The sequence below is a fragment of the Carcharhinus amblyrhynchos genome, chromosome 17, assembly GCF_965287045.1.
Source record: "Carcharhinus amblyrhynchos chromosome 17, sCarAmb.v2.hapA, whole genome shotgun sequence".
Lineage (NCBI taxonomy): Eukaryota > Metazoa > Chordata > Chondrichthyes > Carcharhiniformes > Carcharhinidae > Carcharhinus > Carcharhinus amblyrhynchos.
Genome location: NC_137340.1, coordinates 4,055,140 through 4,063,328, shown reverse-complemented (window position 1 = coordinate 4,063,328; position 8,189 = coordinate 4,055,140).

Genomic DNA, 8,189 nt, shown 5'->3' with positions numbered 1-8,189 from the left:
AACACTGCTAAAACAAAATTGTCCGATAGTTATCGTGGTTCTGTTTGTGGCATCTCGCTGTGCTCAGATTGGATGCTGCGTCTGCAACATCACAGCAGTGACTATTCTTCAAACAGAAGTCACTGGCTGTATGTTGCGAAACATATTCTGTAAATGAAGGTCTGTTCTTGATTAGTAATCTTTGGAAGATATTGTCGCAAAGTAATTCTCCTCGTTCAACCCAGTGGTGTGTAGTGGGTTAGAACATTGGAACAGCACAGGAACAGACCCTTCAGCCAAACATTGTCCCACGCATGATGCCGAATTAAACTAATCCCTTCTGCCCGCTCTTGGTCTATATCCCTCTATTCCTTGCACATCCATGTGTTTATCTACAAATGCCCCTATTGTACCTGCCTGCACCCCTGGCAACACTTTCCAAGCACTGACCACTCTCTGTGTAAGGAACTTGCCCCTCACATCTCCTTTCAGCTTTCCCCCCTCTGACCTCAAGTATGTGCCCCGTAGCATTCACCTATCAAATCTGGCAAATTGCTACTAATTTCTGTTTCCCTCGCACGCGTTGTGAATTTCTCAGTCAGTCCAGTCCGGCTTGCGGCCAGCTGTTATACTGAGGTCAGCAGCGTCGCTGATACAGCCGCTCCACTAATGAAAGTTTAATAAGGATGGAAACATCTCCGTCCATCTCCAGGGCAGCTCAGGGCACTGCCTCGGTGCGCTCTGTAAATTCAATTCTGCTCGTCGAGGATGTTATTTTCTTTTTTGCCAATCTGAGAGCAATGTTTGGAACAGGAATAGCTTTTTAAATGGATTTTGGCTCAGTTTAAAACAAAGATCAGAAGTTTATCAATTTTGGTAGATCATTCAAATGAAGTTCATTGCCCTGTGCAGCTCCACTTTCACACGACACATTACTCCAGGGAACACCTGCTTCCATTCCTCAAAAACAGCTCAGGCATCTCAAAAATTGTACCTCTTTCTCCCCGAATGTGTCTCTTTATCCCCCTGAGAATGCATTGGGTGAAAACGCACCAAGAATGTTCTGAGCTAAATGCATTGTTCAGATGTTTATAGAAATGCGTGTGTAAAATGACTGCTGCCAAAGTGGCAATGAAACAGGAAACATGGATAGATTTAAACTTTGCTTCCTGCTTTACACAGACTAATCGACACAGAGAGAGAAAGAGGCAGACTGATACATAACACAGGCAGTCACATTTGCACAAATACACAGCTACTATGGCAAGGTGATTGAGGATTTATTTGTCAGTAACAGTGTGATGAGGTCCGTAATCCAGGAGGAAGAGTAGGGCCCTTTTGAGAAGCTCCTTTGTACAGAACATTAGCACCAGTAGTGGGAGGAGGTGTTCTCCAGCCAGCTGAAGCATAAAGGGAGAGTGGGGGGGGCACCAAGAGAAGGAGTCCCAGACAGATGCCAAGAACTGAAGCGCTGAAAGATGCCCTGTGTGATCTTGTTTCATGTGATGTGTATCACACAAACACGCACCGCACTCACAGACACACACATTCACCATACACACTCACACACACTAACACTATGACACATTAACACTCTCACACTAACACTCACACACACACACACAGTACCACACATTAACACTCTCACACTAACACACACACACACACACACACACAGTACCACACATTAACACTCTCACACTAACACACACACACACACACACACACACACAGTACCACACATTAACACTCTCACACTAACACACACACACACACACACACAGTACCACACATTAACACTCTCACACTAACACTCACAAACACACTATTGCACATTAACACTCTCACACTAACACACACACACACACACACTCACACACATACAGTACCACACATTAACACTCTCACACTAACACACACACACACACACACACACACACACACACACACACACACACACACACACACACACACACACAGTACCACACATTAACACTCTCACACTAACACTCACAAACACACTATTGCACATTAACACTCTCACACTAACACACACACACACACTCACACACATACAGTACCACACATTAACACTCTCACACTAACACACACACACTCACACACACACACTATTACACATTAACACTCTCACACTAACACACACACAAACACACTATTACACATTAACACTCTCACACTAACACACACTAACACACACACAAACACACTATTACACATTAACACTCTCACACTAACACACACTAACACACACACAAACACACTATTACACATTAACACTCTCACACTAACACACACACACACACTCAGACACATACAGTACCACACATTAACACTCTCACACTAACACTCACACACTCACTCTCTCTCTCACACACACTCACTTGCGCACACAGTCACCATACACACACACACACTCACACACATACAGTACCACACATTAACACTCTCACACTAACACTCACACTCTCACATTCACTCATGCACACACACTCACTTGCACACACAGTCACCGTACACACACACACAAACACACTATCACACATTAACACTTTCACACTAACACACACTAACACTCACAGACAGACAGACACACACACACACACACACACACACACACACAGACTCACACACATACAGTATCACAGATTAACACTCTCACACTAACACATTGATACACTCTCTCTCTCACATGCACACACAAACACATTAACACTCTCTTACACACACTATCACACATTCACACAAATACAAACACACTATCACATATTAACACTTTCACACTAACACTCACACACATTCATAACATACCTACACCACATGCAGACACAAACCACACATACAGACACATACCACACACACACGGACACATATACACCACACATACACATAGACACAAACACATATCTGTATATACACATGCGCGTGCACACACACACACACACAGGTCAGTGTGGCCAGAGAGAGATCAGTGTGGCTGGAGAGAACAAGAACAAAGAAAATTCCAGCTCAGGAACATGCCCTTTGCCCCTCCCAGCCTGCACCGTCCATGCTGCCCTACTTAACTAAAACCACCTACCCTTCCAGGGCCCATATCCCTCTATTCCCATCCTATTCATGTACTTGTCAAGACGCCCCTTAAAACTCACTATTGTATCTGCTTCCACTACCTCTCCTGGAAGTGAGATCCAGCCATCCACCTCCCTCTGTGTAAAAAAAACCTGCCTCGTACATCTCCTTTAAACCTTGCTCCTCACACCTTGATCCTATGTCCCCGAGTAATTGACTCTTCCACCCTGGGAAAAAGCTTCTGATTATCCACTCTGTCCTTGCCCCTCGTAATCTTGTAGCCTTCTATCAGGTCTCCCCTCAACCTCCGTCGCTCCAGTGAGAACAAACCAAGTTTCTCCAACCTCTCCTCATAGCTAATGCCCTCTATACCCAGCAACATCCTGATAAATCTTTTCTGTACCCTCCCCAAAGTCACCACATCCTTCTGGTAGTGTGGAGAGCAGAATTGAACACTATATTCCGAGTGCAGCCTAATTAAGGTTCTACAAAGCTGTAACATAACTTGCCAATTTTTAAACTCAATGCCACGGCCAATGAAGGCAAGCATGCCTTGTGCCTTCTTGACTGCCTTCTCCACTTTCAGTGACCTGTGTATCTGTACATCTGCCTATCAATACTCTTAAAGTTCTGCCATTTACTGTATATTTCCTATTAGACCTTCCACAATGCATTTGTCCGGATTAAACTCCATCTGCCATCTCTCTGCCCAAGTCTCCAACCGATCTACATCCTGCTGTATCCTCTGATGGTCCTCATCGCTATCCGCAAATCCACCAATCTTTGTGCCGTCTGCACACTTATTCATCAATCCAGTTTCATTTTGCTCCAGATCATTTATATACATTGCCAACAGCAAAAGGTCCCAGCACTGATCCATGAGGAACACCGCTTGTCACAGCCCTGTATTCAGAGATGCAGCCTCCCACTGCCAACCCATGTCCTCTATGACTGATCAGTTTTGTAACCATCTTGCCAGGTCACGTCTGATCTCATGAAACTTCACCTTCTGCACCAGTCTGCCATGAGGGACTCTGTCAAAGATCCCACTGAAGTATATCTACTGAGCAACATTCATCTCAGTCAGAGGCCAGTGCACCTGGGAGAGAGGTCAGTGCGCCCGGGAGAGAGGTCAGTGTGGCCTGGGAGAGAGGTCAGTGCGCCCGGGAGAGAGGTCAGTGTGGCCTGGGAGAGAGGTCAGTGCGCCCGGGGGAGAGAGGTCAGTGTGGCCTGGGAGAGAGGTCAGTGCGCCCGGGGGAGAGAGGTCAGTGCGCCCGGGGGAGAGAGGTCAGTGCGCCCGGGGGAGAGAGGTCAGTGCGCCCGGGGGAGAGAGGTCAGTGCGCCCGGGGGAGAGAGGTCAGTGCGGCCGGGGGAGAGAGGTCAGTGCGCCCGGGGGAGAGAGGTCAGTGCGCCTGGGGGAGAGAGGTCAGTGCGCCCGGGGGAGAGAGGTCAGTGCGGCCGGGGGAGAGAGGTCAGTGCGGCCGGGGGAGAGAGGTCAGTGCGGCCGGGGGAGAGAGGTCAGTGCGGCCTGGGAGAGAGGTCAGTGCGGCCGGGGGAGAGAGGTCAGTGCGCCCGGGGGAGAGAGGTCAGTGCGCCCGGGGGAGAGAGGTCAGTGCGGCCGGGGGAGAGAGGTCAGTGCGGCCGGGGGAGAGAGGTCAGTGCGGCCGGGGGAGAGAGGTCAGTGCGGCCGGGGGAGAGAGGTCAGTGCGGCCGGGGGAGAGAGGTCAGTGCGGCCGGGGGAGAGAGGTCAGTGCGGCCGGGGGAGAGAGGTCAGTGCGGCCGGGGGAGAGAGGTCAGTGCGGCCGGGGGAGAGAGGTCAGTGCGGCCGGGGGAGAGAGGTCAGTGCGGCCTGGGAGAGAGGTCAGTGCGGCCGGGGGAGAGAGGTCAGTGCGGCCGGGGGAGAGAGGTCAGTGCGGCCGGGGGAGAGAGGTCAGTGCGGCCGGGGGAGAGAGGTCAGTGCGGCTGGGGGAGAGAGGTCAGTGCGGCCGGGGGAGAGAGGTCAGTGCGGCCTGGGAGAGAGGTCAGTGCGGCCGGGGGAGAGAGGTCAGTGCGGCCTGGGAGAGAGGTCAGTGCGGCCGGGGGAGAGAGGTCAGTGCGGCCTGGGTCAGAGGTCAGTGCGGCCTGGGAGAGAGGTCAGTGCGGCCTGGGAGAGAGGTCAGTGCGGCCTGGGTCAGAGGTCAGTGTTCCTGGGAGAGAGGTCAGTGCGGCCTGGGTCAGAGGTCAGTGTTCCTGGGAGAGAGGTCAGTGCGGCCTGGCAAAGAGGTAAGAGGGCTGAGAGAGAGGTCAGTGTGACAAGCAGGGGGGCCAGTGCGCCTGAGAGAGGGGCCAGTGCGCCGAGGGAGGGGTCAGTGTGCCTGGGAGAGAGGTCAATGTGTTTAGGAGAGGTAAAAAGTCTGACAACACCAGGTTTAAGTCCAACCGATTTATTTGATAATAGACTCACAAGCTTTCGGGGTTTGCCCCTTCGTCAGGTGAATGGAGAGTTCTGGCCTCAGACAGAGCATATAAAGCACAGACAGTTTACAGATTAGAGATTTAGAGATTTAGGAGAGGTGTCAGTGGCCTGGGGGAGGGGTCAGTGCGTCTGGGAGAGAGGTCAGTGCGTCTACGAGTGAGGTCAGTGTGTTTAGGAGATGAGTTGGCGCGCCTGGGAGAGAGGTCAGTGCGTCCTGGGAGAGAGGTCAGTGCGGCCTGGGTCAGAGGTCAGTGCGTCCTGGGAGAGAGGTCAGTGCGTCCTGGGAGAGAGGTCAGTGTGGCCTGGGTCAGAGGTCAGTGCGTCCTGGGAGAGAGGTCAGTGTGGTCTGTGAGTGGGTGGGAAGTGTGGACCCTGAGACTAAACTGAATGAAGTGTTGATAGGAATGGTATGAACTGTACAGCAGAATAATCCTGCTGAATAAAATGAACACCTGAATCCATTAGACATTGTTTAAGTCGGTAATTTCCGTGTAGTTTTGAAGCAGCTTCCTGAGTGTATTTGATAGTTTTGATCAGACAGGATATGACAGGGTGCTAATGATTGGTTTAAAAGGGAGTGGGTCACCTCCTGGGTAGAGAGATTCGTTAGCGATATCAACTAACATGCGGGGGGGCTGCAAAGGAATTTGGTTGGTCAACAGTTTGACAGGAATAAGGTTGAGGAGGGGGGAGGTCTGTGTGCCTTATCAGAAAGTTGTGCTCAGAGCAGACACGGAGGAGATAGGAGAGAAGCTACAGAGAGGCACAAGGTTAAGGTTTGGGGAGGTGCAGTCTTTGCAGGTACTTGGCCTGGTGGGCTGGTAGAAGGGAGGAGTGTTGGTGGCATGGTGGCACAGTGGTTAACACTGCTGCCTCACAGTGCCAGGGTCTGGGTTCAATTCCAGCCTTGGGTAACTGTGTAGAATTTGCGCATTCTCACCACGTGTGCGTGGGTTTCTTCCGGGTGCTCCAGTTTCCTCCCACAGTCCAAAGATGTGCAGGTTAGGAAGGATAAACCAAGGTAGAACATACAAGGTAAATGGGATGACACTGAAGAGTGCAATAGAGCAGGTTGATCTGGGCACATAGAACATAGAACATTACAGCGCAGAACAGGCCCTTCGGCCCACGATGTTGCGCCGACCAGTTAAAAAACAATGACCCGCTAACCTAAACCAATCCCTTTTCATCCATAAACCTATCCACGGATCTCTTAAACGCCCCCAAACTAGGCGCATTTACAACTGCAGCAGGCAGGGCATTCCAATCCCTCACCACCCTCTGGGTGAAGAACCTACCCCTGACATCCGTCCTATAACTACCCCCCCTTAATTTAAAGCCATGCCCCCTCGTGCTAGCTTTCTCCATCCGAGGAAAAAAAAAGGTATGCTTGCCCTTATAGGAAGGGGTATAGAGTATAAAAGCTGGAGTCTGATGTTGCAGCTGTATAGAACGTTGGTTAGACCACATTTGGAGTACTGCGTCCGGTTCTGGTCGCCACTCTACCAGAAGGATGTGGAGGCTTTGGAGAGAGTGCAGAGGAGGTTTACCAGGATGCTGCCTGGTTTGGAGGGTCTTAGCTATGAGGAAAGATTGGGCAAATTGGGGTTGTTTTCCCTGGAAAGACAGAGAATGAGGGGAGATCTAATAGAGGTGTATAAGATTATGAAGGGTATAGATAGAGTGAACAGTGGGAAGCTTTTTCCCAGGCTGGATGCAAAAATCACGAGGCGTCGTGGACTTAAGGTGAGAGGGGCGAGGTATAATTCAGATGTTAGAGGGAGGTTTTTCACACAGAGGGTTGTGGGGGCCTGGAATGCACTGCCAAGTAGGGTGGTGGAGGCAGGCACACTAGAGTTGTTTAAGGCTTACCTAGATAGGCACATGAGCAGACTAGAGATGGACGGATACAAAAGAATGTTCTAGTTAAGGATCAAGACCCTCAGGGTGTGCCTGGGAATCAATAGATTCCTATGGGCCGTCCAACATATTTTATGGCTCACCTGTCTCTTACATTGGAGCTACTGGGGATCTTCCGTGAATGTCTGTATAAGGTGTTGTATGTTTATTGATGTCTCTTTTTTACATCCACAGGCGATTCGGTCCGCCTTGTTGGCCAACAAGGGGCATACACGCGATGGGTCGTGCGAGGGCTGCTGTTGGATGTTGCTTTGAGCGTTGCCTAGTGCTTCACATCGTTAGTGTGCGCTTAAACTGGACCAACTGACGGGCAACATGACAGCTCAGTGACTATCACTGTTTGCTGTGCAGTTACAGGGACCCAGGTCGGATCTCCGACTTGGGTCAATGTCTGTGGGAGTTTGCACATTCTCCCCATGCTTGCGTGGGTTTCCTCCGGGTGCTCCGGTTTCCTCCCACACCCCCAAAAACGTGCTTTTAGGCTGATTGGCGTTAATAAATTGTCCCTAAATTGGATCTCCCTTAATCTGGCGTGCATATAATTCTCTAAATTTGCACCCCTTTATTGTGGAGTCCCTGAGATGTAGACAAAAGTCGTAGGTAGAAGTAGGATTGGAATGAGGCCCTCACTGAGTGTTAAAATGGGCGGCGCGGGCTTGTAGGGCCGAGGGGCCTGTTTCCTGTGTTGTGTTGTTCTTTGTTCTTTGTAATACAGATACATAATTCCCTAAAAGTGGCACCACAGGTG